The sequence below is a fragment of the Narcine bancroftii genome, chromosome 10, assembly GCF_036971445.1.
Source record: "Narcine bancroftii isolate sNarBan1 chromosome 10, sNarBan1.hap1, whole genome shotgun sequence".
Classification (NCBI taxonomy): Eukaryota; Metazoa; Chordata; class Chondrichthyes; order Torpediniformes; family Narcinidae; genus Narcine; species Narcine bancroftii.
Window position 1 is genome coordinate 46,767,392 of NC_091478.1, and position 23,525 is coordinate 46,790,916.

The 23,525-nt window shown below is 43.5% G+C and overlaps 1 long non-coding RNA gene across 3 annotated transcripts in view; it reads left to right on the top strand.

The window, feature by feature from the left end:
• Nucleotides 1-327: 327 nt before the first annotated feature.
• The window catches only part of LOC138744526 (uncharacterized), a 47,861-nt gene continuing 24,663 nt past the window's right edge, over nt 328-23,525 (top strand). The window contains exons 1-3 of one of the 3 annotated variants that reach the window (XR_011345606.1): nt 328-565; nt 5,110-5,218; nt 9,405-11,150. This is a non-coding gene — a long non-coding RNA (uncharacterized lncRNA). Of the gene's footprint in view, nt 566-5,109; nt 5,219-8,117; nt 8,232-9,404; nt 11,151-23,525 lie in introns of those variants that run through there. The other 2 variants (XR_011345604.1, XR_011345605.1) reach the window with 2 other exon arrangements.

A 23,525-nucleotide genomic window follows, 5' to 3' on the forward strand; every position in this document is an offset into this window, starting at 1 on the left:
TCCTCCATTTAGTTGCTGATGTACTTATTTAAAGACTACAGCAATTGTGCCATTACTGGCAAATCTCCATTAGCAACCTTTCGAGTTGGGCATGACAAGGTTTTGTAGCAAATGGTAGCAGGCTGCCACACCAGGTCATACCATCTGCACATCGCAGAATGTCTTTTATTCAAAATGAACAGTGCCACTGTATTCAGAATCATTTTAATAATAAAATATTGAATTAAAAATAGACTCTGAGCTCTTACACCACATTTCCAGTCTTGCCTCGCATCTTTGTGTGTGCACCATGTCGCAATTTGGCTAATGAAAGATTGCTGCCTCTTCGTTTGTGTCCTGACTGGTGGAGAGGACATGGTGAGAGGTTGCCTCAGCGTTCTGAACCTATGCACCAGTTATCTGTCAGATTCAATAGACCACGGGGAAATGATCTGGCAGACAAGACTACTCCAGCATCATATCCACCTCCAGAACAGGACCTGAGCCACTGACTGATCCGGAATCATAGAGGCTCGGTCCTTATTGTGATCACTCTCGGAATCAGCACCCTACACGACCTCTACAGGTATCTGGTCATAAATGGTATGAATGAGTGGTGTGAATGAGAAGAACTTGTCTCCTGTCAAGGAGAGGTGAGTTCCTACGTGATGCCTGCTTGCTCTGATTGGAAACCAATCTGCTGCACTGCATCATTTTTCTGTTCATACAGGACAGCTGGTCATTGATGTAATCAATAGCCCTGCTCCTGGAGATCCCCGAGCAGCTCGGGGGTTGCATTTCTTCCACATTGAGCAGTAATTCACTCACAAATCTTGTTCTGGAAGAACTTGCTGGATTTTGTTATGCACCTTGATATCTTTTGCATTTATTGAGGCAGGTCCCACTATATTTGTTTAATTGAATAGCTTTTTCATTATTGTCCATTTGGAGGGATGTTGGATGGGGTGGGATGTCAATGGCTGGAGTGTAGAAATGAGTAGAGGCTGTGCATGAAGTAATCCCCACCTGGTTCCATTCGATTTTCTCATACATTTAGCTAAAGGGTTTTCCCACTTCCCCAAACGGGTCACTTAGCTTCACCTCCAGCTCCTTATGCCTCCATTCATCACTGTCCATCTTCTCATTCTACCTCCACCCTCCCTACTGCCCCATCTTTCTTCTCATCATGCCCCAGACGCTGTCTCCCAACTCCTTTCCTCCCCCCACCCTGTTCCCATTCATCCATCGTCCTTCTCACCTGGTTCCATCCCTCATCTGCCTGCCCCTGCCTTTATTTCTCTCCCACCTTTTAGTTCACGCACTCAGTCCTGGTACAGGTTCTCATCCCAAAATGGTGACCGTTCCTCCCCCTCCTCAGTTGCCACTTGACTTGCAACTTGTTTTCTGCTCCAGAATCTAGCGTCTGTTGTCTCTGGCATTTCTCTTCCAACAACACTAGACAACGGAGATTTTGCTTCCTGAATACTTTAGTGTATTTTATAGGTCACAAAAAATTATATTAAAATTTTCCTAACAGATATCGGTTTTTAAATATAACCTTTTTTTGTGATTTCCTGTCATATTTAAGTCAACTTTAAGCATTAAAAACTATAAAATGCACCATTTCATTGAAAATTCATTTTCTGCATTCGCACTTGGACTGATCTTGGTGCAGTCAGTGACGAACATGGTGAAAGGTTTCACCAGTACATTGCGACCATGGAAAAGCGGTATCAGGGCAACTGGAACCCATCAATGCCGGCCGACTATTGTTGAACAGTGACATGAGAGGCATCAGATGCTGAGTTCAAATCAGCAGCAAAACATTTTTAGGTCCAGTTGAACTGACGCAAAGTGTCAACATCATTATGTAATTAAACCTGCCAAATTCAATAAAGGTTATCTTATTCCGACTTCCCATGTGATGCAGCAAATCTGAAATTATGGCTTCAGCTTGAAGTTCTCTATCATACTCCCCAAATTTTGTTTCAGGAAGCAAACCTTTTGAAATAATTTGTTGTCCAGTGTAATGGTCTCAGCAGATCTTCTGCCCAGTAAAATTCCTCATCCTCCATATCAGAACCTACAAGCCCATGAACTGGAAGTGAAGTCGTCCACTGGGTAACTTGAGCAGATAAGGACTGATCTGAATGTAATCCTGTCCAATCTGTGTTGGGGTTATCTGGTTGCTCTGAAAGCCTTTGCTCTCCTCTGCAGTCTCTCTCTTCTCCAAGGCAGCAATAATGTCTGACCGCCACTGGGACTGCCTCTAAGTCCTGTAATTAGTGCACCAAAGGGCGTGTCCCATGAAGGCCTGTTTTTGAGCAGGTTTCTGGATGCACTCACCTAACTCTATTTTAGTGGTCTTTTTGGACTATTCACAACTTCTATTTATTGTAGAAGACCCAGTCAATCTTAGTCTGAAACACTGCAGCTTAGTTTAGCTAAATAAAAGTGAAATGCAGTTTCTAGGTTTTGAATTAAATTGTCTATTGTCGCATCTGCAGAGATACAGTGAAAAGTCTAGTTTTAAGTGTCAGACTGTCAACCTGGAACCATTTTGGATCCACATCAGAAAGTTCACATAAAACAGTTATGAGATTTAACATTAACATAACTGGCAAATCAGATTTAAAATTTATATCAAAAATAACTGCAGCTTCACAGTGGGAACTGTCCTGGCCCCGGGCTGGTCCCCTCTCTCCTGTCATCGAGCACTCCCTATTCAATCTCCACAGTTAATTGCACTCCTCTCAACCTCCGCCACCATTGCCTCCTTCCCCTCAGCATCTCCGGCGTGATTCCTTGGATAGACTCTCCCTTCCCCAACATTTTCAATGGGATCTCCTGGATAAGCACTCCCTCTTCCACTTCCCAACACTCCCAGTATGGTCCCCCAGTTAGACGTTCCCTCGTACCCCCAGCTCCACCCCCCACAACCTCCAGGTATTATCCCCTGGATAGTCTCTTCCTTTCTCTGCTGCAGTACTCTTGGAGTGCACTCTCTTTACCCCCAGTGCCATATGTTCCAGGCCACTGGCTCAGCTCCACCAATACCAGCTTGTAACCACTCAGGGAAGAAAAAGCAAAAGACATTGTAGTCATCTCAAATGATTTGATAAAGAGAAGGAGGACAGGTTAGACCTTGTGGAGGATGAAAAGGCATAATAAAGCAGGGAAGGAGGTTCTTGGAGTGGGATTTATGGAACAGTGCTGAGCAGGCAAAAGGTTTGAAGGATATAGGAGGAGAAGTAGGTCTATCAGGCCAACAAGTCTGTTCTGCCATTCTAACCATGAGCTGATTCATCCTCCCACTCATTCTCCCTGTAACCCTTGACGCCCAGACAAATCAAATACTGTAACTGTCAATCTCTGTCTTAAATGCACCCAATGATCTCAGTTCCACAGAGCACCCTCTTGCTAAAGACATTTTTCCACTTTGCTCTTTTGAATTGGTACCCTTTCATCCTGAAGTTATGCCCTCTTGTCTAGATTCCCCTACTGTGGGAAACATACTTGCCACATCGACTCTATATCCAGGCCTTTCAGCATTTGAAATGCCTCTATTTGGTCCCCTCTTATCCTTCTGTACTCCAACAAGTTCAATCCAAGAGGCGACATATTGCTAATCCTTTCATTCCTGGTATAATTCTTGTAAATCTTTTCCGAACCCTCTCCAATGCCAGCACGTTTTTTTTCTCAAATAAGGTGCCCAAAACTGTACATAGTGCAAATACAAATGCTGGAGAAATTCAGCAGGTCAAACTATATATAGCAAAGATAAAGATACATAACTGATGTTTCAGGCTTGAGGTACCAGCTGTTCGACCTGCTGAGTTTCTCCAGCAATAGACAATCAACAATAGGTGCTGGAGTAGGCCAATTAGCCAGCACTGCCATTTATTAGATCATGGCTGATCTTTCTCTTTCAATAACCAATCCCAGCCTTATCCCCATAACCCTTAACTCCCCTGCCCACAAGAGCCTGATTCAACTCTCCCTTAAATCTATCCAGCAAATCTGCCCCCACTACCCACTGTGGTAATGCATTCCACAGATCCACAACTCTCTGGGTAAAACATTTCTCCTCATTTCTGTCTTAAATGGCCTTCCCTGTATTCTTAAACTATGCCCTCTAGTCCTAGTCTCTCCCATCATTGGGAACATGTGCTTTGATTTCACCCTGTCAAGCCCTTTGATAATCCTAAATACCTCAATCATGTATCCCCTCATCCTTCTAAACTTCATCACATATAATCCAAGTCTTTCTAGCCTATCCGTGTATGACAATCCTGCCATCCCGGGAACTAACCTTGTAAACCTGCGCTGCACTCCCTCTATAGCAAGTATGTCCTTTCTTAAATATGGGGACTAGAACTGGATGCAATACTCCAGGTGAAGTCTCACCTGGGCCCTGTACAACTGCAGGAGGGCTTCTCTACTCCTATACTCCAATCCCCTATTTATGAAAGCCAACATACCGTTCGCTTTCTTCATCACTTGCTGAACCTGCATGCTAGTTTTCAATGACTGGTGAACAAGTACGCCCAGATCCCTTTGCATTACCCCACTCCCTGGCTTAACTCCATTTAAATAATATTTTGCTCTCTTGTTTCTGCCTCCAAAATGGACAACCTCACATTTACTCACATTAAACTTCATCTTCCATTTCTCTGCCCACTCCCCTAAACTGTCCAAGTCCCCCTGCAATATCCTGACATCCTCCTCACACTTCACATTACCACCAATGGTGCTTGTACCTCAACCATGGCATCTTCAGACTTTAGTGTTTTACTACTGTACACAGTATACCAAGTGAGGTCTCACCAGTTCCTTATAGAGTCTCATTATTATATCCCTCCTCTTATATGCTATCCCTCTAGAGATGAATGCCAAAATTGCATTCACCTTCTTCACCACTGACTCAACCTGGAGGTTAATCTTTAGGGTATCCTGTATAAGGATTCCTGGCCCTTTGCACCCCCGAATTTTGAATATTCTCCTCATCCAAATAATAGCTTGTCCGTCTATTTCTTATACCAAAGTGCATGGCTGTACACTATGTTTGAATGTGTGGAGGGGTAGGTAAGAAATACAGATTATTAACCTTCTTATTGCCTCTCTCCAAAGCCCCTGATCTCTGCTGGAGGTCATTGAAAGCCTGTGGGATAGTGTGACTGAACAACGACTCTCCAGTCCTCACTGAATGAATGAATGAAAGAGCTTATTGTCAGCATATGTAAGTACAATATGCAGATGGAATGTTGGGATTTCCCACTTATGTGAAGCATTTTAACATATATAAAATTAAGGTTCCATGAAGACAAAAAGCAGATAATAAATATAAAAGGAAGGGAAAAATATTCATGGTTGGTTAGCTGATAGTGTAAAATGTGTCAGTTCTGGAGAGAGATCTTTGGTGGTCTTGCAGTAGTGTTCTGGTTCACGTGAAAGTTCAAGAGCCTGATACCTTTTGGATATCTATTCTTGAACTGAGATGTGCTGGACGTCAGGCTTCTCTCCCTTCTGCCAATGAGAAGAGAGTAAGGCAAAGGTGGTCAGTCCATTTGCATCTTCCTTCACCTCAGGACAGGAAGAGATTAGTAGCAGAAGGAGAAGCACGAGTGATTTCATTTGTAACATGTGATGTGACGGTTACATTGTGGAAATTGTGGCTTCTCTCGCATCAGTGTTCCAGCCTGCAATATCCTGTACCTAACGGCAGAGTAAGGCCCACGCCTCACTTGCACAAGAGCTTGTTGGGAATTATTGTACCTGCAAAATAAGCCAGTTGTTAACCTCTGCGGCTACTCTAATAATTGTTCAGCTCATTGAAATAAGACAGGAATTTTGTGTTTTTGTTGGTCTTCTGTAATTGCCATAGTGTGTGTCACATTGCATGATATGGCAAATACCATTTATCATGTGCATTGAAGAATTCTTGGTGACACTTTTGCATGTGAGTGATGTGCCAGTGAACACACCATGTATGCTATCCACACTGGCTAAGTCCCAGTGCAACATTCACTCAGAGCCTTGCACTAAAATTCTTTAATTTCTGAAGCAGAGTAATGAGAATGACTTGTAGGAAATGTTACCATGTGCAACACTTTGCTACTTCAAAGGTAATCTAACCCTTGATCTTCTTTATTGTGGACTTGGTTGGAAATCAGGCTCATTCTTTCCAAGGGTCAAGAAAGTGTTGCTGCCAAAGTTTGAAAGTGTCTGATTTCACAGTTGTACAGCATGGAAACAGGCTCTTTGGCCCAACTAGTTCATTGTTGACCATGGTGCCTTCTTGAGCTAATCCCATTCGCCTACATTTGGCCTAAATCCCTTTAAACTAGTGGTTTTCAAACTTTTTCTTTTCACTCACATACCACTTTGAGTAATCCCTACACCATCGGTGCTCTGTGATTAATAAGGAATTGGTTAAGGTGGGATGTGAGTGGCAAGGGAAGGCTGAGAACCACTGTTCAAGACTCAATTGTTACTAAAGTATTTTGCTTGAGAAAAATTGTCAGTGGCCCATTTCCTTTGGAGTTATGATACCGTGCACATAACGAGTTAATTAGGTACGATTAAAACAGTGGCTTTCAAACTTTTTCTTTCCACCCATATATCACCTTAAGTAATCTCTTAAGTAGTTCTGCTGTTTAAGAAAGGAGGGAGGCAGAAAAAAGGAAATTATAGTCCTATTAGTCTGACATCAGTAGTTGGAAAGTTACTGGAGTCGATCCACAAGGACGAGGCTATGAAATACCTCAAGGTGCATAGCATGATCAGTCCAAACCATGAAGGGAAGATCCTGCCTGACCAACCTAATGGAATTTTTTGAGGATGTTGTGCATTTGGATTTTCAAAAGGCCTTCAATAAGGTGCCACATAAGAGGCTGTTTAATAAGATGAGAGCCCATGGGATTACAGTAAAGCTATTAGACTGGGTGGAACACTGGCTGATAGGCAGAAAACAAAGGGTGGGAATAAAGGGATCCTGTTCTGGTAGGTTGCCAGTTAGTTGTGGTGTTCCGCAGGGATCAGTGTTGGGGGGGCACTTCTTTTAACAATGTATATTGATGATTTAGATTATGGAGTGAATAATTTTGTAGCTAAGTTTGTAGATGACATCAAGATGGGTGTTGAAGAAACTGAAAGGTTGCAGAGAGACTCGGACAGTTTAGGAGAAGGGGCAAAGAAATGGCAGATGAGATTCAATGTTGAGAAATGTGCAGTTGTACATTTTAGAAGAAGAAATAAACAGGCAGATTATTATTTGGATGGGGAGAAAATTCAAAATTCGGAAGGGACGGGGGTTCTCGTGCAGGATTCCCTAAAGGTTAACCACCAGGATGGATTGCAGTAAAGAAGGGGAATGCTATGTTGGCATTCATTTCAAGAGGAATAGTGTATAAGAGTAAAGAGGTGTTGATGAGGCTCTATGGGGCACTGGTGAGACCTTATTTGGAGAGCTGTGTGCAGTTTTGGGCCCCGTATCTTGGAAAGGATGTAATAATGTTAGAGAGAGTTCAGAGAAGATTTACCAAGATGATTCCTGGATTGCAAGGGCTAACAATACAAGAAACATTTAGTGGCTCTTGGACTCTATTTATTGGAGTATAGAAGAATGAGAGGGGATCTAATAGAAACATTTTGAATGCTGAAAGGAGTGGACAGAGTAGATGTGAATAAGATGCTTCCCTTGGTGGGTGAATCCAGGACAAGAGGGCACAGAATTAGAAGGTATTCATTTAAAATAGAGATGAGGAAAATTTATTTTCGCCAGAGGATCATGGATTTGTGGAATTTGTTGACACATACAGCAGTGGAGGCCCGATCATTGGGGGAGTTTAAAGGGGAGATTTATAGGTATCTCATTAGTCAGGATATCAAGGGATATGGGAAAAAGGCCGGAACTTGGAACTAGATGTGAGAACAGTTTAGTTCAGGGTGGATTTGTGGAGCAGACTCGATGGACTGAATGGCCTGCTTCTGTCCCTTTTTCTTATGAACTTGTGAAATAAAAAAGTAACTGGTGAAAATTTTACATTCAGTTGAAGATCTGACCTGGTGTGCTCAAGACATGTGTTGCAACTGTGTCTACTTGAAATGTAAACTTGAAGTCTTTTGCACATTTTCAGGTTAACTGTGCAGGTCAATCACAGTACAGGTCACTTCAAATGCAACCAAACTGCAGCATGACCTGATGTGAAGTGTGGTCACCAGAACCCTAAGTTGGAAGTTGCAGTTGTGAAGGAAGGTGAGAGAAAATGGGGGACGGGTCACCTTGCTTCTCTGCCTTTGTATTGGAGACTGTGAGTACAGGAGCACACTTAGCGAGAGGTGAGCATGCTCACCTAATCCAAATAAGGTAGGAAATGACATCCAAGCAAAATTGGGTCTATCTGTATAGTTGAGCTAAGTCCATTGATCTGATGACTCCACCAGGTCATGTATAGTCTAACCTGCTCCTATTAGTACTTACTTTCTTACAGGTGGCCCACACAGTTTCTTTACAGCTAATACACAGTATGGTGTGGCAACCGTAATGGTACATGTACATGGCCTAGCTACTGATATCATTGCTGTGTGTTATGTGTATTATCCACATTACCCAAGGTTTAGTGTACACTGCACACAAATGGGGCAAGATTATGATCCACTTACACCAGAACTCAAGAGCCCTGTAATTGAATTCCTTGGTTATACAATAAGAAAGGAGGCATTAGCTTCCACGTGGACTGCCAAGAGAAGATGCGGAAAAGAGTCCAGGGATGCAGCTTTTGGAATGTGTCATTGAGCCCTTCCTTACCTGCTCTGTTTAGGGCCCACAATGGAAGGGCAATAAGAAAGAACCCAGTGCAGATATCAAAATCATACAAGGGGCAAAGATGGTCACAACATAATAACTGAGAAAGACATTATTATAAAAAAACTCTCAAAGCAAAAACACTTATCATGGGGTGGAGGCTGGAACAGTGGGTGACATGGTTAGTGTAGCAGTTAGCGCAACGCTATTACAGCACCAGTGACCTGGGTTTGAATTCACTGCTGTCTGTAAGGGGTTTGTACGTTCTCCCTGAGACTGAGTCAAGATAATACATTTGTTGTGAGAGGGATACAATCTGGCAGTAAATCATCAAGAGTGAGGTGTTTTTCAGTGGGTGTTGAACAAGGTAAACATTTCTACTAATTAGGGTGGTGGGAAGACCATGGTAGTGATAGGTTTCCCCTGGGAATGGTTGTCATTGGTGCATTTTGCTCCTGGACTGGTGGTGGACTGAACAGTGTGTTTGTTTTGATGTGGGATTGGTACTTGCTGCAGTGGTAGCAGAATTTGTTGTGAAAGAAATGGCAGTGGGACTGATGCAAGTTGTTATGAGGCTGACACACGCAAGTTTAAGAGTGGTTCTTTTGTTCTCTTTCAGTTATGTTGGCGTCATTTAAAACAATCAAATTGTACCTACCCGCATCCAAGATACAGCATTCCCACCAACCCAGCTGTCCTTGCAAGGTTCTCCGTGGTAATACCTGGGACCTGCTGCTTAAACTGGGGCAATTACCTCATAGGCCAGCCTAACATTTTATGCTCAGGTTACTCCACCAAAAAATACTGAAATAGAGAAAGTAGCTCTCGCCTGGCTGCAGCCAAAAAGACCTACATAAAATACATGAGTAGTCTTTTCCTAGAGTGGATTTGTCAAATACTAGAGGACATAGGTTCAAGGTGCAAAGAGGAAAGTTCAAAGGTGATTCAGGAGGAAAGTCTTTTTAAACACAGAGATTGGTAGGTGCCTGGAATATGTGCTGGAGGTGCCTAGAGGTGTAGAAACAGATACAATAACCAGATTTGAGAGGCAGTGGACATGGACCATGTTCAGGGAGATGGGATTAATTTAGATTGGCACTGTCTGCCTCTGCTCTGTATACATCTAAGGATTTTGTCATGTTTCTGTCACATGATATTATATTTTAAATTGACCCGTTTCTTCAAGAGGAGATTTACCAGCCTGGATTGGAAAATAAGTCTTTCGAGGCTGGGACTTTTCTCTTTGGAGGGAAGAAAGATGAGAGGAGATTTAATTGAGATCTACAAGATTCCGAGAAGCATGAATAAGATAGACATCCAGTGCCTTTCTCCCATACCAAATGTGACAGCACATCTCTATAAAGGGAAGGGAGAAAGGTTTAGGGGAGACATCAGGGATTTTTTTTTACATGGAGTTGTGGGTGCCTGCAATGCATTGTTGAGAGGTGGTGGAGGCTGGAACATTAGGGCATTCAAGAGACTCTTTGACAAACACATGGATGAAAGGAAAATAGAGGGTAATGAGGTAGGAAGAGTTTAGTACTTTTTGGGGTTTTTTTTAGTAGGAATAGATAGGTCAGCACATCATTGAGGGTCAAAGGGCTTGTAATGTTCTCTGATTCAGCATGAGTGTTTTTTTGACAATTTTAATTATCATTTGTATCAATACAAAGTATAAATTCAATAATACAGTAACTTAACAAACCATACAAAATGATACAATTAATTTGTTTGTGACAGAGTATTTAGACGTGGTTTGGGAGGAATTGCTAGAGCAGCTTGCATGCAGACACATTTTAAATCACAGAGTTTTTGAAGGACTTTTGCAGAATGCTTTTGGCAGAAAGAGCAACCAAGTTGCAGAATACAGCTGGCCTGGGAGAGCATGTGATTTTTGTAGGCAACAGGGAACAGCTTTGCTCTCAGAGAGGGAGGGTGTGAAACAGAGAGAGAAGGAGTCACAGAAATCAGTTCCAGAGGGACAAGCTGGCAAACTTTGGAAGGCTGCCTGGTCAAAGGAGAAGACTGGCAGTGTGAAAGGTGACCTGAAAGAAAGAGGATCATTTGGAGAACCCTGAAAGAGGCAAGTTTCATCAGCAAGACTGATTGAGAAGGAATAAGTTGCGGATGTTCTGGAAAAGGAATCTCTGAAAACCAGCAAGAACCATCCTGAGTGGTAACCATTTGCCAGTTAAACACTAAAGCCTGGTGTACTTTGTTAATGCAAACTTCTGTGCACAGTACAAGAATGGCCTGCAACCAGTGAGATTGGACTGTGATCCAAAGAACTTTTCTAATTTTAAATATACATTACACACACCTGCGCTTGGTATTAGAGGGGGGTTAAGTAGGTTAGGTAGGTTAAATAAGTAGGTTAAGATACAAGTTAAATTTTAATTCTGTTTTCTTGTTCAATTATAATTAAAAACTACTTTTGTTTAAGTAACCCAGTGTTGTGGTGCATATCTATTGCTGCTCGATTTGGGGTCCCCTGGACTCCGTAACACTAATTTTATAATTACTAACTGAGAGGGGTGGGCAAATGGAGGATGTGGATGGACTTTTATTCATAAAATCCATATATGGTTCCCAACTTTATAAAAGTTTTCAATTTGATTCCTTAAATTGTGTATTTTTTTTCTTAAGGTATGCAATTTTGCATTTCAATCTGCCATCTGTCTAATTTTACCAAATTCTGTTTTCAAAATTACTGTTGTACATTTCTTTATGACTACATATAAATTTTTTTCTTGATATTTATCCAATTTCAATTTTATATCTTCTTCATAGATATTCCGAAGTAAAAATATTCTTGGATCTTTTTGTATCTTTATCTTCATAATTTGTCCTAACAATATGGTTACAGATCAAACCAGCAACCACAAAGAAGGCATATCACACAGGGGTAAAGATGAACAATTATTTTATTAACAAAAATTCACCTTCAAACTTTAATTCAAACCCCCCCCCCCTTTTATAACAATGCCCACTGGTTACTATGCAAATTTCAATAACAGTGTAAAACTAATAAATTCCCCAGCCTAAATATAACATATGTAACTAAAGTCTAAGTTATATTTCCAACCAGCCCACAGAAAAATTTAGACTCAAAACAAACACAAAACACACAAGACTCACAAAACTTCGATCTCAACCAAAGCAAAGATCATAAACAGAATTAAATTTGTTTGATAAACTGAAGCCAAAGATCTTTGAGAGAGAGAGAGAGAGAGAGAGAGAGAGAGAGAGAGCACAAAATTAAAAGTTGTCTTCTTGTGTTGCTTGCAGAGAGAGGAACAATGGCTTGGTCCAGATCCTTCTGGCTGGCTTTGGAATGTTCATCCCTTTTAAAAAATGCCCAATATTCTAAACTGCCTCCTAGACAATGACTCTGCTTGGGCCTCCTTCCACTTCACAGCCACACCCAGTGATGGTTTGTCTTCCAAGTCCAGAAATTTCTAGATAATCTTCTGTACATGCCCATGTCCGTCTCTCACTCTCTCAGCAGTCCACCTTCACCTTGGCTCTCTAAGGCAAACTGTCACTTTCCAACACAAAACCACACAACACGTAGGCCAATACACAACACAGAACTATGTAACAACTCCCCTGCTAAAAAAAAATTGTTCACAAGAACAATTTTTTAAATCAATTAATGGAAGTATTACATAAATAAAATAAAATAAACACTCCATTTTTTTTACATGTGATTAGATTCATATCTACCCAGATTAAAATTTTGACAGACAATCTGCTATTACATTATCCATCCTCTTTATATGTGTAATAATTAAATCATACTCTTGTAACATTCTTCTTCTTTGGCTTGGCTTCGCGGACGAAGATTTATGGAGGGGGTAAAAAGTCCACGTCAGCTGCAGGCTCGTTTGTGGCTGACCAGTCCGATGCGGGACAGGCAGACACGATTGCAGCGGTTGCAAGGGAAAATTGGTTGGTTGGGGTTGGGTGTTGGGTTTTTCCTCCTTTGCCTTTTGTCAGTGAGGTGGGCTCTGCGGTCTTCTTCAAAGGAGGCTGCTGCCCGCCAAACTGTGAGGCGCCAAGATGCACGGTTTGAGGCGTTATCAGCCCACTGGCGGTGGTCAATGTGGCAGGCACCAAGAGATTTCTTTAGGCAGTCCTTGTACCTTTTCTTTGGTGCACCTCTGTCACGGTGGCCAGTGGAGAGCTCGCCATATAATACGATCTTGGGAAGGCGATGGTCCTCCATTCTGGAGACGTGACCCATCCAGCGCAGCTGGATCTTCAGCAGCGTGGACTCGATGCTGTCGACCTCTGCCATCTCGAGTACCTCGACGTTAGGGGTGTGAGCGCTCCAATGGATGTTGAGGATGGAGCGGAGACAACGCTGGTGGAAGCGTTCTAGGAGCCGTAGGTGGTGCCGGTAGAGGACCCATGATTCGGAGCCGAACAGGAGTGTGGGTATGACAACGGCTCTGTATACGCTTATCTTTGTGAGGTTTTTCAGTTGGTTGTTTTTCCAGACTCTTTTGTGTAGTCTTCCAAAGGCGCTATTTGCCTTGGCGAGTCTGTTGTCTATCTCATTGTCGATCCTTGCATCTGATGAAATGGTGCAGCCGAGATAGGTAAACTGGTTGACCGTTTTGAGTTTTGTGTGCCCGATGGAGATGTGGGGGGGCTGGTAGTCATGGTGGGGAGCTGGCTGATGGAGGACCTCAGTTTTCTTCAGGCTGACTTCCAGGCCAAACATTTTGGCAGTTTCCGCAAAGCAGGACGTCAAGCGCTGAAGAGCTGGCTCTGAATGGGCAACTAAAGCGGCATCATCTGCAAAGAGTAGTTCACGGACAAGTTTCTCTTGTGTCTTGGTGTGAGCTTGCAGGCGCCTCAGATTGAAGAGACTGCCATCCGTGCGGTACCGGATGTAAACAGCGTCTTCATTGTTGGGGTCTTTCATGGCTTGGTTCAGCATCATGCTGAAGAAGATTGAAAAGAGGGTTGGTGCGAGAACACAGCCTTGCTTCACGCCATTGTTAATGGAGAAGGGTTCAGAGAGCTCATTGCTGTATCTGACCCGACCTTGTTGGTTTTCGTGCAGTTGGATAATCATGTTGAGGAACTTTGGGGGACATCCGATGCGCTCTAGTATTTGCCAAAGCCCTTTCCTGCTCACGGTGTCGAAGGCTTTGGTGAGGTCAACAAAGGTGATGTAGAGTCCTTTGTTTTGTTCTCTACACTTTTCTTGGAGCTGTCTGAGGGCAAAGACCATGTCAGTGGTTCCTCTGTTAGCGCGAAAGCCGCACTGTGATTCTGGGAGAATATTCTCAGCGACACTAGGTATTATTCTATTTAGTAGAATCCTAGCGAAGATTTTGCCTGCAATGGAGAGCAACGTGATTCCCCTGTAGTTTGAGCAGTCTGATTTCTCGCCTTTGTTTTTGTACAGGGTGATGATGGTGGCATCACGAAGATCCTGAGGCAGTTTACCTTGGTCCCAACAAAGCTTGAAAAACTCATGCAGTTTGGCATGCAGAGTTTTGCCGCCAGCCTTCCAGACTTCTGGGGGGATTCCATCCATACCTGCTGCTTTGCCACTTTTCAGTTGTTCGATTGCCTTATATGTCTCATCCAGGGTGGGAACCTCATCCAGCTCTAGCCTTAGGGGCTGTTGAGGGAGCTGGAGCAGGGCGGAATCTTGGACTGAGCGGTTGGTACTGAAAAGAGATTGGGAGTGTTCTGACCATCGGTTGAGGATGGAGATCTTGTCGCTGAGGAGGACTTTGCCATCTGAGCTGCGCAGCGGGCTTTGGACTTGGGGTGAGGGGCCGTACACAGCCTTTAGAGCCTCGTAGAAACCCCTGAAGTCGCCAATGTCCGCGCTGAGCTGTGTTCGTTTGGCGAGGCTAGTCCACCACTCATTTTGGATCTCCCGGAGTTTGCGCTGAAGATGGCTGCATGCGCGACGGAAGGCTTGTTTCTTCTCTGGACAGGACGGCTTTGTAAGGTGAGCCTGGTGGGCAGCTCGCTTCTTTGCCAGCAGCTCCTGGATTTCCTGGCTGTTTTCGTCAAACCAGTCCTTGTTTTTCCTGGAGGAGAAGCCCAGTACCTCTTCAGTGGATTGCAGTATGGTAGTCTTCAACTGATCCCAGAGGGTTTCAGGGGATGGGTCCGTGAGGCGGGTTGCAACGTCGAGCTTTGCTTTGAGGTTTGCCTGGAAGTTTCCTCTCGCTTCGTCTGACTGCAGTTTTCCAACATTGAACCTCTTTCTGGGGGCTTTATTGTTCCTGGGCTTTGGCTTGAAGTGAAGGTTGAGCTTGCAGCGAACCAGCCGGTGGTCAGTGTGGCATTCCGCGCTAGGCATGACCCTGGTGTGGAGCACATCTTGTTTGTCACTTTCTCGCACCAGGATGTAGTCCAGGAGGTGCCAGTGTTTGGATCGGGGATGCATCCAGGTGGTCTTAAGGCTGTCCCTCTGCTGAAAAAGGGTGTTTGTAATGACAAGCCGCTGTTCTGCGCAGAGCTCCAACAGGAGGCGCCCATTGTCGTTGCACTTGCCGACGCCATGCTTGCCCAGGATTCCTGGCCAGGTTTCTGAGTCTTTGCCGACACGAGCGTTGAAGTCGCCCAGGATGACAACCTTGTCGGCTGTAGGGGTACGTTGGATGAGGTTGCGCAGGTCGGTGTAGAACTTGTTCTTTTCTGCTGGTTCCGCCTGGAGGGTTGGAGCATAGACACTGATGAGGGTGATGTGACGCTTGTTTTGAAGTGGGAGTCGCATGGACATGATTCGGTCCGAGAGGCCTGTCGGAAGGTTTTCGAGTTTGGAGGCAATGAAGCTCTTGACCATGAAGCCTACACCAGATAGGCGTCGTTCATCCGAAGGCTTGCCAGACCAGTAGAGTGTGTAGCCCGCGCCGCGTTCTTGGAAGCTGCCTACATCTGCCAGGCGGACTTCACTGAGAGCGGCTATGTCGATGTCAAGTCTGAGGAGTTCATGTGCAATGAGGGCAGACCGACGTTCAGGTCGATGGCTGTCAGTCTTATCTAGCATGGTTCTGATGTTCCAGCATGCTAGCTTGAGTTTGTGAGCATCTTTTGAGGGGGAGGACGTGGAGGGGGAGGACGTGGAGGGGGAGGACGTGGAGGGGGAGGACGTGGAGGGGGAGGACGTGGAGGGGGAGGACGTGGACCTGTCCTCGGGCCTGCGCAAAGGAGCTTTTAGGTGGAGTGCAGTGCGCGCAGTACTGGCCCCACCCTTTACACCCATGGTTCGTGTGCCGTGGCCAAGCAAGCTGGGACGTGGCAGCGAGGTCAGAGTCCTCCCACTATCGGGCATTGTGAGGTTGAGACCGAGGGGAAGCCCTTCAAACAACAGAGGGGAGAATAACAACAAGGTGTCACAGTGATGGCAATGGTGTAAATAGAATTGAATGTAACAGGTAGAGTGGCAGGAGCAAGGGGGAGGCGGCGGCCCCAGTCCGGGCACAGGGAGAGCAGCGGCGGCCCCGGCCCGGGCGAAGGGTAGACGGCGGCGGCCCCGATACGGGCAGGAGCAAGGGGGAGGCGGCGGCCCCAGTCCGGGCACAGGGAGAGCAGCGGCGGCCCCGGCCCGGGCGAAGGGTAGACGGCGGCGGCCCCGATACGGGCAGGAGCAAGGGGGAGGCGGCGGCCCCAGTCCGGGCACAGGGAGAGCAGCGGCGGCCCCGGCCCCGGCCCGGGCGAAGGGTAGACGGCGGCGGCCCCGATACGGGCAGGAGCAAGGGGGAGACGGCGGCCCCAGTCCGGGCACAGGGAGAGCAGCGGCGGCCCCGGCCCCGGTCCGGGCGAAGGGTAGACGGCGGCGGCCCCGATACGGGCAGGAGCAAGGGGGAGGCGGCGGCCCCAGTCCGGGCACAGGGAGAGCAGCGGCGGCCCCGGCCCCGGTCCGGGCGAAGGGTAGACGGCGGCGGCCCCGATACGGGCAGGAGCAAGGGGGAGACGGCGGCCCCGGCCTCGGTCGAGTGAGGCAGGCGGAGGCCCCGGTCCGGGCAGGGAGTGGGAGGCGGTGGCCCCAGTCCAGGCACAGGGTGAACTGCGGCGGCCTCGGCCCCGGTCCGGGCAGTATGGACCGACCTAGGAGGGGAGGCAGGCCCCTCCAGCCCGGGTAAGAAACCTGCATAGGAGAAGGCCACTCCGATATAAAACCTACGAAAAATATTTATCTTCATACAATTAACCCATCCTATTAATGTTATTGATAAATCTTTCAATTTTCTCATATCTTCTATCTTTTTTAATAGCAGTGAGTAATTTAACTTAAATAAATTATTTATATTTCTGTCAATTTTTATTCCTAAATATTTAATTGCTTCTTTTTGCCACTTGAATTTTGTCAATCACTTACATTGTGAATAATTCATATCAACCATAGGCATCACCTCGCTTTTATCAACATTAACTTTATAACCTGATACTAATCCATATTCTATTAATCTCATATTCAACTTATTCAATGATAGTTCTGGTCTTGTTAAATATACTATAACATCATTTGCAAACAAACTAATTTTATGCTTGTTATTACCTATCTCAAATTCCTTAATTTCTTTATTACTTCTAATTATTTCTGACAACTATTCTATTAGTAATGCAAATAAAAAAATGTGACAATGGACAACCTTGTCTCGATGATCTTTCTAACAAAAAATGTTTTGATATTTGTCTATTCGTAACCACTTCTGCTTTTGGCTGATCATATAATGGTTTTATCCAATTTACAAAAGTATTTGGAATCCCAAATAAATTAAGTACTTTAAACAAAGAAATTCCACTCCAAACTATCAAATGCTTTCTCTGCATCAAATGCAACCGCTACTGCTGGCATCTTTCTATTTTGTGCTACATTTATCAAACTTAAGAATCTAACTATATTATCTGCCATTCTTCTATTTTTAATAAAATCAGTTTGATCCATATTTATTAATTTTGGTAAAAATGTATCTAACCGATTAGCTAATAAGTTTGATACAATTTTATAATCCATATTCAGGAGTGATATAGGTCTATATGAAGAAGGTTATAGACAATCCTTCCCTTTCTTTGGAATTACTATTATTAATGCTGTTTTGAAAGATTCTGGTAGGTCATGTACCTCTTTCATTTGGTCCATTAATAATGGTACTAATAATTCCTTAACTTTTTTATAAAATTCTGATGGAAAACCATCTTCACCTGGTGCTTTATTATTCTGTAATGACATTAAGGTCTCATAGACTTCTAAATTGATAGGGTGGTGAAGAAGGCTTTTGGTATGCTGGCCTTTATAAATCAAATCATAAAATATAGGAGCTGGGAGGTGATGTTGAGACTGTTCAAGGCATTTGTGAGGCCAAGTTTGGAATATTGTGTGCAGATCTGGACCCCAAATTATAGGAATGATATCAATAACGTAGAGCGGGTGCAGAGAATATTTACTAAAATGTCACTTGGATTGCAGTATCCAGAATACAAAGGAAGATTGAGTAGACTGGGTCTTTATTCATTGGAGCATAGAAGGTTGAGGGGGGATTTGATAGAGGTATATGAAATTATGAGGAGAATAGATAGAGTAGATGTGAATAGGCTCTTTCCCCTTGAGGGTAGGTGAGATTGAAACAAGGGGTCATAGGTTAAGGGGTATCATGTTAGAAGTAACATGAGGGGAAGCTTCTTTACTCAGAGAGTGGCGGCTGTGTGGAATGACCTTCCAGAAGAGGTGTTTGAAGCAGGGTCAATTTTGTCATGTAAGAGAAGGTTGGATGAATGCATGGATGTGAAGGAATTGGAGGGTTATAGACAGGGAGCAGGTGGGTGGAACTAGCGGAGTTCACTTACATCAGTGCAGACTAGAGGGGCCGAGATGGCCTGTTTCCAACTGTAATTGTTATATGCTTATATGGTTATATGGAAATCAGACTGCTCAAACTACAGGGGAATCACGTTGCTCTCCATTGCAGGCAAAATCTTCGCTAGGATTCTACTAAATAGAATAATACCTAGTGTCGCCGAGAATATTCTCCCAGAATCACAGTGCGGCTTTCGCGCAAACAGAGGAACTACTGACATGGTCTTTGCCCTCAGACAGCTCCAAGAAAAGTGCAGAGAACAAAACAAAGGACTCTACATCACCTTTGTTGACCTCACCAAAGCCTTCGACACCGTGAGCAGGAAAGGGCTTTGGCAAATACTAGAGCGCATCGGATGTCCCCCAAAGTTCCTCAACATGATTATCCAACTGCACGAAAACCAACAAGGTCGGGTCAGATACAGCAATGAGCTCTCTGAACCCTTCTCCATTAACAATGGCGTGAAGCAAGGCTGTGTTCTCGCACCAACCCTCTTTTCAATCTTCTTCAGCATGATGCTGAACCAAGCCATGAAAGACCCAAACAATGAAGATGCTGTTTACATCCGGTACCGCACGGATGGCAGTCTCTTCAATCTGAGGCGCCTGCAAGCTCACACCAAGACACAAGAGAAACTTGTCCGTGGACTACTCTTTGCAGACGATGCCGCTTTAGTTGCCCATTCAGAGCCAGCTCTTCAGCGCTTGACATCCTGCTTTGCGGAAACTGCCAAAATGTTTGGCCTGGAAGTCAGCCTGAAGAAAACTGAGGTCCTCCATCAGCCAGCTCCCCACCATGACTACCAGCCCCCCCACATCTCCATCGGGCACACAAAACTCAAAACGGTCAACCAGTTTACCTATCTCGGCTGCACCATTTCATCAGATGCAAGGATCGACAATGAGATAGACAACAGACTCGCTAAGGCAAATAGCGCCTTTGGAAGACTACACAAAAGAGTCTGGAAAAACAACCAACTGAAAAACCTCACAAAGAGTAGCGTATACAGAGCCGTTGTCATACCCACACTCCTGTTCGGCTCCGAATCATGGGTCCTCTACCGGCACCACCTACGGCTCCTAGAACGCTTCCACCAGCGTTGTCTCCACTCCATCCTCAACATCCATTGGAGCGCTTTCATCCCTAACGTCGAAGTACTCGAGATGGCAGAGGTCGACAGCATCGAGTCCACGCTGCTGAAGATCCAGCTGCGCTGGATGGGTCACGTCTCCAGAATGGAGGACCATCGCCTTCCCAAGATCGTGTTATATGGCGAGCTCTCCACTGGCCACCGTGACAGAGGTGCACCAAAGAAAAGGTACAAGGACTGCCTAAAGAAATCTCTTGGTGCCTGCCACATTGACCACCGCCAGTGGGCTGATAACGCCTCAAACCGTGCATCTTGGCGCCTCACAGTTTGGCGGGCAGCAACCTCCTTTGAAGAAGACCGCAGAGCCCACCTCACTGACAAAAGGCAAAGGAGGAAAAACCCAACACCCAACCCCAACCAACCAATTTTCCCCTGCAACCGCTGCAACCGTCTCTGCCTGTCCCGCATCGGACTTGTCAGCCACAAACGAGCCTGCAGCTGACGTGGACTTTTTACCCCCTCCATAAATCTTCATCCGCGAAGCCAAGCCAAAGAAAGAAGATATGGTTATAATTATAATTTTTCATTTTCATCTAACATAGGCAATTTAACTTGTCACTAATACCATTCTATTTTATTATCATCTTTTAAATATTCTGATTGATAAAGGTTTGGCATAAAATTCCTTAAAAGTATTATATATTTCCTGCATTTTAAAAGTAACTTGACCAGTACTTTTGTTAGTAGCAATTATTGTTCTAGAAACTTGCTCTGCCTTTAATTGCCATGCTAGTACTTTGAGCCCTTTCACTTAGTTCATAACATTTTTGTTGTGACCTCATTATTATCCCTCTCCATTCTGTAAGTTTGTATTGTATTAAATCTTTTTTTAAAAATTCTATCAATATTCTTTTCTCCTCATTATTTCCTTCTCTAATTTCATTATTTCTTTTTCCAACTGATCCACCTCCTTCATATATTACTTCTTTACTTTTTAGGTATAACTTATTATTTGTCCTCTTGGATATGACTTCATAGAATCCCATATTATAAACTTATTCTTTACTGAATCATTAAGAAAATTTTTTAACTATTGTCCCATAAAGTTGCAAAAGTCCTTTTTCTTCAGCAATGTTGTATTTAATATCCACCTATAACTTATCTTTTTACTTCCTCCAATAAAATTGGCAAAATTAAAGGTGAATGATTGGATAGAACTCGTGCTTAATATTCAACCTTTTTCACTCTAGATTGAAGTTGTACAGAAATTAAATATATAGCTATCTGTGAATATCTTTTATGCTGAAAAGAATAAAAAGAATAATCTCTTTCACTTGGTGAATTCTTCTCCATATATCCACTCACCCCATGTCTTTCATTAAATCTATGGCCATTTTAGCTACTTTATTTTTCAATGTTTTATCATCTGACTGACCCAGTTTAGGATCAAAAGTAAAATTAAAATCTCCTCCTAATATAATTTTTCCCTTGGCATTTGATATTTGCATAAAAATATCTTGCACAAATTTACCATCATCTACATTGGGTGCATAGATATTCATTAAGGTCTATTGTTGTGAATCAATCTGACAATTTACCATAATGTATCTTCCTGCTGTATCTACAATTGTGTCCAGTATTTTCACTGGTAATTTAAAAAAAAATCAATATTGCTGTTCCTCTAGCTTTTGAATTAAATGAGGATGCCATTACGGTTCCCACCCAATCCCTTTTTAATTTTTCATGTTCTTTTTCTGTAAAAGGCAGTGTCTATTTTTACCTTTTCTATATACACTAATAATTTTTCTTGCTTTACATCCCTCCTCTTATATGCTATCCCTTCATTTGATTCTGTATCCCATTAATATTAATACTAGTAAAATTCAGTTTACCAGCCATCAGAAACATTAAAAATTTTTACTTATTTATAGATCCTTTAGGTTAAAAATTTCCTCCCTAATAATCTCTCTCTCAAAAAATTTTTAAAAATTTTCTTTTTCCCTCTCTACATTATCAGCTATAATCATTCAGTATTATCTCTCATTTCAAATGTCACTCTCTACTTGTCTCTCTTTCTCAGAAAATGAATCTGCAAACATCTTTTCCTCATTGGGTTCTGTAAAGAATCTATTTTTCCCATCTGGAACAAAAACTTTCAATACTACCAGATACCTTAGGGCAAAGGCCCAGCCTTTCTTCCATTACACATTTTTAATATAATTGAATTATTTTCTCTTTTTCAACAAATCAAAACTTATATCAGGGTAAAAGAAGATATTATTTCCATTGTAAATTAATGGTGATCGTCTTCCTTTCGCTCACTTCGCCGCCATTTCCAAGATCTTTCCTCTCACTTCATTATGAAGCAATTTGACCGATATCAGACGTGGATTTTGATCTGGTTGTGGCTTCGGCTGAAACGTTGGATGGGCTCTTTCAATCTCAATATCTTCTTGAAATTCAGTTAGCCCCCAAAGATTGCGGAATCCAACATTGAAAAAACTTCTACATTTCCTGACTTTCGTCGCCTTCTTTAAGTCCAACAATTTTTATATTGTTTCTTCCACTAAAATTTTCAAAAATGTCAATTTTTTGAGTTAGTTGATCTTTTGTTGCAGCCGTTTCAGCTTGGAATTTTTTCATCGGTTCTTTAACATTTTGAATTTCAAATTCATTTCCTTTAATTTTCTCTTCTACAAGTTTAAATTTCTTACCCACTTGCTGAATCATTGTTTCCACCTTCTTTGTAAAATTCTTATTTTCAACTATACTCTCATTACATTTTTTAACTTCTACTCTTAATTGCACCAAAGATTGTTGAAAATTTTCCATGTATTTCTTCATTTCAGCTGTAAATATACTTCTGTGGCAGCACGGCATTAGGCAGGCGAACCGGCCCCACATGTCATGCACGCAACGGGGCAGCTGGCCAAAATGGCGCTGTCGGGGGTTTCTTCCCAACTTCAGCACCTCTGCGGGCCATGTGATGCCCTGACGACGTCTGGACCCACAGCACGGTTCTTGGCCGGGCTGGGAGAAGAAGACCAGTCAGGCAGACCTCAATAAATCAGTTTTGTTCACCACCTTTGGTTGTGGATTTATTCAGTAAGCAGAACTCTAATTTTTTCTGTCTTTTTAGTTATCGCTCTTTGTTCCAAATTTAATTCTGTTCTTCCTGGTCTTCACTCTGATCACTGGAGCTGGAAGCTTCTTGGGGTGTTTTTAAAAATTGCCTGTTTTATTTCTGCGCGACTCCTCGGGCATGCGCAGAGTCACTTCTTCTCCCATACCAGACGGCCATTGTCAGCCAAGACCTTGGACAGTGATGTCCAAGGTCTCCCCAGCTCCAGGCTTATCTCCATAGACTCCTACCTTCCAGACAGCTCCAGGATCCTTCTTCAAGGTTGGCCTCTCTCCCTTATCTGTCTCTTTTTCCTGTTCAGTTTCTTGTGCAGTCACAGCTGTTTTTTTTTCTTTGGTGACATCTTCTTGTGTTGTTTATTGAATCTTCCGACAACTTTTCCTTCTACTTTTATTAACTTCTTCAACCTTTATTAACTCTCTTTATTAAAAATTTTCAGAGAGAGAAGGGATTCACCGTCTAACCCCATGCCCTCAGCGTGGACGATTTTTTTGTGTAAGGAATTCCAAAAACTCATAACCATTTGAGGAATGATTTCCTCATCTTAGCCTATTCTGAAATTATGCCCTCTGATGCTGGATCTTCTCATCAGGGAAATCGTCCTCCAGACCTTCAGGAGTCTCCAACCTGAATCACTGCCCACAGATGCTGCTTGACCTGCCCATTTTC